At 42.1% G+C, this 8,337-nt stretch overlaps 1 long non-coding RNA gene across 1 annotated transcript; it reads right to left on the bottom strand.

The window, feature by feature from the left end:
• Positions 1 to 290: 290 nt before the first annotated feature.
• On the bottom strand, positions 291 to 950 carry LOC139190299 (uncharacterized). The gene is made up of 3 exons (XR_011574416.1): positions 820 to 950; positions 458 to 531; positions 291 to 374 (listed from the first exon to the last, which is right to left on the bottom strand). It is a non-coding gene; the product is annotated as an uncharacterized lncRNA (long non-coding RNA).
• Positions 951 to 8,337: the final 7,387 nt, after the last annotated feature.

Raw genomic sequence — 8,337 nt, 5'->3', positions numbered from 1 at the left:
CGAAAATTCACCCAAAACTTGTCCCGTGGAACAACACGTTCCACCCGTTTTAGGCGCACCAAATGTGGGATGGAACGCCCCGTCTCATGTACTAAACGGTACCTGAGAGAGAACAATTTATTTTTTCCTTTCTGTTACAAACCAAGTAAGACACATAGGAAACAACCAAAACCCAAAGCTAGCTGACCAAATCAAAACCGAATCACGTCTAGACCTAAAGCCGTGCGCCACTTTAATAAGCCAAAAAAAGTATCTTTCCCTTTTAAGCTTGTTGTACCAAATTTCTTGAGTTATACAGCTCCGAGGGATCTCAAATTTGGATATGTTGTAGTTCACAAGCTGAGGAACAACTTCAATGAAGAAAGCATGCTGATCTGAGCAAGAGAAAATAGAGTTTCAAAGCTCACAACAAATCTGACGGGTTGACAGACAAATGATAAACAGTCACTCATCATACCTGGATTTCTGGAGTTATACTGCTCTGAGGGACCTCAAATTTGGATATGTTGTAGTTCACAAGTTAAGGAACAACTTCGATGAAGAAAGTATGTTGATCTGAACAAGAGAAAATGGAGTTTCGAAGCTCACAACAAGTCTGACAGGTTGACAGAAAAATGATGAACAGTCACTCATCATACCTGAATTTCTGGATTTGTACTGCTCCGATGGATCTCAAATTTGGATATGTTGTAGCTGACAAGGTGAGGAACAACTTCGATGAAGAAAGTATGTTGAGATGAACAAGAAAAAATGGAGTTTAGAAGCTCACAACAAGTCTGACGGGTTAACAGAAAATTGATGAACAGTTACTCATCATACCTGAATTTCTGGAGTTGTACTACTCCGATGGATCTCAAATTTGGAGATGTTGTAGTTCACAAGATAAGGAACAACTTTCATGAAGACGACTTTGCGATCTGAGCTATAGAGAATGGTGTTATCTTGCATCCATTCAGGCTGATTAGTGGAAACGAAAAGCAATTCCACCAAAGAAAAGATGAAAAAGAGAGAAAAGCTACTAATTGCACTTGATCTTGTCTAGTCAATAGCATGCAGCATCAAACACACAAAAGTTGGAAATATTTTTAGATAAGGCATATGCGAATGTGTGACATCGAAACAAGGATTCGTTACTTTGACAAATTAGTAACAAGCGAGACACCTCATTCGGCAACTCTCTTCGCCTGAAGACTTGGGGGACTCCCACCATATGCTACTGCACCTTAATACTCGGCAGTCTCACAACCACTCAGTGACTTGGATTTTTCAAGTCTCCAACCGAGAAGTTTTCCTCACTCGGGAAATTAAGGGAACACTACCTCAAACTACATGCTTCACTCACAAAGCTTCAACAATACAGGTTTCAACAAAAGCAAAAATTCAAAGAACTTTATGAAGAAGGCTTTGGTGTATTTAACACAATATATTGAAATGAAGCAAAGCTTATTTATTAATATTTTCGATAAGCCACAAATATGTACATATACATGAGTCAAAATAAACAAACAAAAGGGAGCCTTCACAAAGGTTGCTTAGGGGAAGTCTCAGCAGTCGGTAGAGCTCCAGAAAGAGAAAGCACCGGAGGGTGGTTATCCGGAGCCTCAGTACTTGACAAAACCCCAGAAGGAGGAGGCATTGGAGGTTCATCATTTGAAGCTTCATTACCAGGTACAGCCCCAGAGGACGAAGGCAATAAATGCATTTGGAACAAACCCACAAACCGCTGATGATCAAGTAAAACCTTACCATCAGATTCCTTCATCTGGTCAAGCTTCCTCTTCATGTTTGTAGCATAGTCATGGGCGAGCCGGTGCAACTGCTTATTCTCATGCTTGAGCCCTCTAATCTCCTGTTTGAGACTCATCACTTCAGCAGCCAATGATTCAACTTGGCGGGTTCTAGCAAATAGGCGTTGGGCCATATTAGACACAGAACCTGCACACTGAACACTAAGAGCCAGAGAGTCCTTAACAGCCAACTCATCAGACCGTTTGGAAAGTAGTCTGTTATCTTTGGGAGTGAGAAGGTTCCTGGCCACCACTGCAGCGGTCATATCATTCTTCATCACAGAATCCCCAACGGTAAGAGGACCAGTAGGGGATATGAAGGATGGGCGCCATATGTTGTCTGGAGAAAGCGTGGCTGTCTCTTCTCCAAGGTTCAGGTCAAAACGACGGTCGGAGGGTCCAGACATTTTCAAATGTGTTGAAGAAGGAAGAGGTCAGACAAATCAAGATCTTAGAAGTGCAAGAAATGAGCTTCTACTGGTAGAGATTCAGGTGTGCTGTGGAACTTAATGCCAGCCTCTATAAAAATCTGCACTCGACGGAGCTTCAGAAATCGAAGAGGCGTTTGCTTTCTCAAAAGCTGGGCTGCTCAGAGACCACGAGGGCCGATCTCAGAAATCAAAGAGGCGTTTGCTTTCTCAAAAGCTGGGCTGCTCAGAGACCACGAGGGCCGATCTCAGAAATCGAAGAGGCGTTTGCTTTCTCAAAAGCTGGGCTGCTCAGAGACCACGAGGGCCGATCTCAGAAATCGAAGAAGCACCTGCTTTTTCAGCCTCGTCAGCACCTGTCACATGCACAATCAGCTTTGCGGAAATTACGGGCAATCTGTCGAAGATTTCTGGTGAAGTAAAAAGCATGTGAATCTTACTGTTCAATCACCGCTCTCCATATGCACCATCAACTCCTCGGGTACCACATATAACTTTGTCAAAGATCTCTGACAAAGTTTAGGCACGAGAATTTCGAAGTTCCAGCTACCCTACTATTACCCATAAGGGTAAAGGAACAGCACCACTGCTTGACAACTGGAAAGTCCCTATGTGTGTCGACCTCCGTGTTTTGCGGCAAGACAGGTTGGCAAGAACGTCCAACCTTTACTCACATTCGAGAAAAAACTCCCAACATAATTACTTTCTCAAAAACCGGAGTAGCACCGCTTTCCGAATCTCGAGAGTCAGATCCTCGACGGGATTGCTTGTTCGAAAACCGAAGAGGCACAACTCTCAGAACTTCGAGAGCCAGATTTCCTTAGATAAAGCTTGTCTGTAATCTTCACACGTAATATCAGCTTTCCAGATACCACATACCACTTTTTCAAAGTGCTCTGACAAAATTAAAACACGTGAAGCTGGCAACTCCCACTACATTGCTGTGACCAAGAAGGGTAAAAGAATAGCATTACTACTTGTTATTGGGAAATCCCTATATACATTGACCTCCCTCCTCAACGGACAGGCAAACCTGCAAAAATGCTCAACCCTTTCTCGCATTCGAAAAGGCACCCTCAACATAAACTCTCGAAATACTCAGCTTTATTTCCCCCCGATAATACCTCAGCAAATAAGCCACACCAAGAACAAGAGTATCTCATATCATTAGGGTCGAAAGCAAGAGTATCCCATATCATGCTTTCTCCCTATCTTTGTCTTTGTCCTTGTCCACACCTGCAGGACAAGGAGAAAGAGAGCAGTCAGTCGGAACCTGAAATCAAACCTCCAATTTGGAACTGACTGCCTGGAGCCTTTGCCTGGTTGCTTACTTAGCATTGCTCTCGAGTACTCATCCTCAACTGCTGTCAAGGTCACGAATTCCACCGGCAAATACCTCATGACAGTTGATCAGATATTGGCTCTTTACACTGAAGCTGCCAAGCGTGGATGAGTCACTATGAAGGAATGTTCTGAAGGACCATTTAAATGCAAAGGTTGCACACCACTTCTGCCATGCAAAAGATTGAAGCAGAAGGTTCAACGGTGAGCTGAAACAGATCACTACAGCACGACACCTTTCCATACCACATTCATTATTCCGTCAACAGCAAAAGTATCCCATATCATCAAGGTCGAACGTACTCTAGATTTGATGGACTTGTTTTGACCCTCAAATTTTTGAGTCGGCCTTATACTCTGAAGGGCACCAGAAAACCCTCCAGCACAGTTCAAGAATAAGCCTGTGGAAAGTTACTTCTTCAAAAGCAAAAGTATCTCATATCATCTCTTATCCATTTGCTTCTCCTTATCCTGGCAGTTGAATGAGAGACAAGGAGAAGGAGAACAATCAACCGGAAGCCGAAGTCAAACCTCTGATCCTGGGTTGCTTACTTGGAAGTTTGACTGCTTACCTTGTCTGTCACCTCTTTCGGCAGATCTCCTAGCTCGGCGACTTGGGGGACTCCTACTATAGGGTTTGTATCACACTTGACTAAGCCCGAAACTACAACTAAGCTTCAAGTGAAATTGATACATTACCTTGTGCGTCAACATCAGCTAAATACACCATTCCCGGATGGAGGAAAGGTACTTCCAGAGAAGGGCAGATGAAGATCAGACCACACTTCGGTACTTAGAAGTTTCGTAATTACTCAAGGGATTGGATCTTGCAAGTCCCCAACCGAGGAGTTTCCCTCACTCGGGAACTTAGGGGAGCACTGTTTGTACCATACTTGACCAATCCCGAAACTACCGAGCACCGGCCAACGCTATACTGTCAAGGACCCAGAAGAGTTCCCCTCCGACCAGGAGGCCAATCACTACTCGACACGTGTCAAGATTAGAAGCCAATCAGAGCGCAGCACGTGTCGACATCAAGAACCAATCATAACATGACACATGTCAATGTGACAAAGCTACAAGTTTTTCTATAAATAGGGGTCATTCCCCCACAATATTGCCTAATGCCATTTGTGTTAAATCATTCACAAGAACTCACTAAATTGAGAGCTTGATCCTTTGTACTTGTGTAAGCCCTTCACTACTAATAAGAACTCCTCTACTCCGTGGACGTAGCCAATCTGGGTGAACCACGTACATCCTGTGTTTGCTTCTCTGTCTCTATTCATTTACGTACTTATCCTCACTAGTGACCGAAGCAACCAAGCGAAGGTCACAAAACCTGACACTTTCTGTTGTACCAAAGTCTTCGCTGATTTTGTGCATCAACAAAGCTCTTACACGAAAATGAGGGAGAAGGCAGAGTGGAGCATTGCCAAAGATAGAGTTGTATTGTTGGACTTGGTGCTGGAAGAAGGAGCCCTGGGCATCGTGTTTAACCTTGGCCTTCACGGGGTTACCCACCCTTTGTAGCGTTATACAAAAAAGGAATGATGTAACCAGTGGCGGATCCAGGATTTTAACATAGGGTGGTCCCAATATAAAAGCTCCAAAAAACAAATGGACGAAAATATCATTAAACAAATAAATCACAAACTACAACTTTTCATTTATAATCTTTGTGCTAAACAAGTTAGAAATACTAAATTTGTCCACGATGGGATTTCATACTTCGAAAACATGTCATGATAGTTTCATTGTCAATACAAGAAAAAACTTATCTCTCAATGCAAACAACTAAACTATCATTTAACCATTGATCCTCCATTCTGTAACACAATCTTCAACAAAAAAATATGTATCAACTAACACAAAAAATAAGTAAGAACTAAAACTAAATTAGAAAACTTACAGAAATTCTAAAGTTGATGTTGATGGCGTTCGGCGAATCGGTTGGCTTGGGCTCAGTCTCAGAGGAAGTATTTTCTGCCGGCAGTCCACCCATTTCTCAAAGTTCTTGAAGACCTAATAGAAGTATGCTATTAAAAACCAAGAAAAAAAAAAACAAAGAACATCAGCTTCAACTCGGTCTTAGAGCAGCCTTGATGTTAAACATATATCCATTAAAGACGGATGCACCATATCTTACCCAAACAGAGAGAATGGAAAAGAGGGATATGGCGTCTTACTTTATAAAAAAAACACATCCAAAAATTCATTGATCACACATTAGCCTAATCACTAGGCACTAGCTCATGTAAATAAAGGAATTCACCGTAAAAGAAAAACCCGTTTATTTAAGCATGCAATGAGTTCATATCAACTAAAAATGACACCTCTAAATTCCACTAAATACATGAAATCAATAAATTGAGACCAACTCTTTCATATCATAGCAAAGGTGAACCAATTTCAATACTGAAGCAATTTAACCAATCTCCCAAAGTAATAATAAGAGCCTATTTACTAGATTCTTTCAGCTTCAAAAGGGAAACCCATTTTCCTACTATTTACTTGAATTAAAAAATCCTCCAAACGGGAACTAATCCACAGAAAGAACTCGAAGCAAAAATCCCAGATGAAGAAATAAACTTCTTCACACTGATTCTGGATTTCAATCAAGATTCAAGACACACCCTTTATCCAATACCCACTCTAGCATTCCTTCAAGCACATGGTGGGCACTTTGTTACTACAATCAACTCCATCATACTTCATACATGCTATATATTTACCAGAACCATCAGAAAGCACCAATACAAAGGTAAAACAGAACACCCATAAGAAAATTAAAGCAACCCATCTAATCAAACACGAAGACAGCTTACAAAAATTGTAAAGTTGATGGTGATGGCCTTCGGCGAATCGGCTGGCTTGAGTAGCGTGAGGAACAAGAGCGGCAGATAATTAGTGACTTTGGCGAATCAGATGTTGATGGCCTTCGGCAAATCGGCTGGCTTAGGTATTATTGGTAAAGTGAATTTGATTACTATTTTGTAAGATGGTGAGTGCTCTATCACGTGAGTTTTTAAATTTTTTTAATGACTTGTCTCAAAACAACGTTGTTTTGGCAAGGCATTTAAAAAAAAATGGCTTTCTTCTTCCTCCCCTGTTTTGCACAGCGTGTAGCAGCTATGGCTGTTGTTCTTCTCCACCGTTGCCTAAACTTAGGTGGTCATTGAGGATCCTCACGACCATTTATCCGAGGACCACCCTGGTCCCTTAATAGATCCGCCCTTAGATGTAGCTGGACCTATGAAAAGAAGAAAGGGAGACTTAGTAAAATTGGAAGAAGAGAGGAAACCACAGGATCCCCTAGCTAAAACTTAGAGAAATCCCTACAACTATAAATCAAAAGCCTCAATACATTTAAAAGAAAGACGCACTAATCAGAGTAAGTTATTTATAAGTGCTGGAAACCCCAATTCACGAGCTTTAAATAGTTCATTCACTCTGATCTTTTTGATAAGCTTCCTTACCCCTTCAAAACTACCAAAACATTAGAAACCCTAGGTTAGCCACTTCAAAACTATGCAACCAAGAACAATTGCTCCCTTTCATGCCAAACTAGTGGGTTTTTAGCTTCATACCACACATTGTTCATGCAAGTTATATTTTATTGTAATTACTCAATATTTCCAGTGTTTGTTAGTTTAACAGATCATTATGAAAGTCACAAGAAGCACCTCAATAGCCATGGGAAGCACCTCAATAGCCATGGGAAGCTCCTTAAAGCCCTTGGAAACAATTCATCAACGACAGAAACATTCAATGTAACACCAGACTAAACACATAGAAGTTGTTGGAAGAACAAAAAATCATTTTATAAGACTTGTTTTTCCTTCAGGATACTTTGGACTTAGTCTTCATTAACTCAGAATTGAGGAACATGAAGGTTTGGCTTATCTTCTTAGTTACCGTTTGGTATATGGGATGGGACGGAACACATTCGTCCTACGTTTGGTGGCTAAAAAGAGTGGGGTGGGCTGTCCTGTGGAACATATTTTAGCTAAATTTTGGTTCCACCCTTACCTCATGGAACACAAAATTATAAATTTTTGGACAACAATACCCCTTAACTATTTCATTAATTCCACTATCTAACCTTCATCTTTCTCCTGTAGCCTCCCTCTCTTCTCATCCTCCATCTCTAATCGGCCCCAATGCTAACCCAATCCCAACAAACCCACAAGAACCTAACCCCGCATTCCTCCCCCCGCCTTCGTCCTCCCTACTGGTTCGACGATGAGACCGTTGTCTTCTGCTGTGCCAACCTTCAAGGTCATTTACTGGCAAGACGCAACCGATGCTGTTGCTTGACGATGCCCCGTTACTTCTCTGGCATCGTCACAAACCAGAGCTTCTACCCTCTCTCTCCCGTAGCCTCAATCACTCCAAAATCCTCCACCGCCTCCCTTCCCTCTCCTTAATCTCCAGATCCACTGCCTCATTGACTTCATCTTCGCGACTCAGGGCATTTCGATGTCGTAGCTGTTGTGGACGGTGACGCTGCTCAACTCGCATCTGGAGATCTTAGGGAAGGTCCGGTGGCGTGCCAGGTGACGAGGTACAGAGCTCTAACAACGATGGTCCTGCATGTTGCTTAACCTTCATTCCCATAGCCATGCCGGTTGCAGAAAATCCAATTTCTGCATAAAATCTATGGGGTTGAGTCGATGGAGTCAACGAAGAACCATGGGTACGTTTGCCATTTAATCCTTTGTTCCATTCCGCCCTGCACGTACTAAACGCGGAACAGAACAACTGTCCCATTCCATCTT

This window comes from Malus domestica, chromosome 13 (assembly GCF_042453785.1).
Source record: "Malus domestica chromosome 13, GDT2T_hap1".
Lineage (NCBI taxonomy): Eukaryota > Viridiplantae > Streptophyta > Magnoliopsida > Rosales > Rosaceae > Malus > Malus domestica.
The sequence above is the reverse complement of the archived record's forward strand: the minus strand, read 5'-3'. Positions and strand labels throughout refer to the sequence as shown.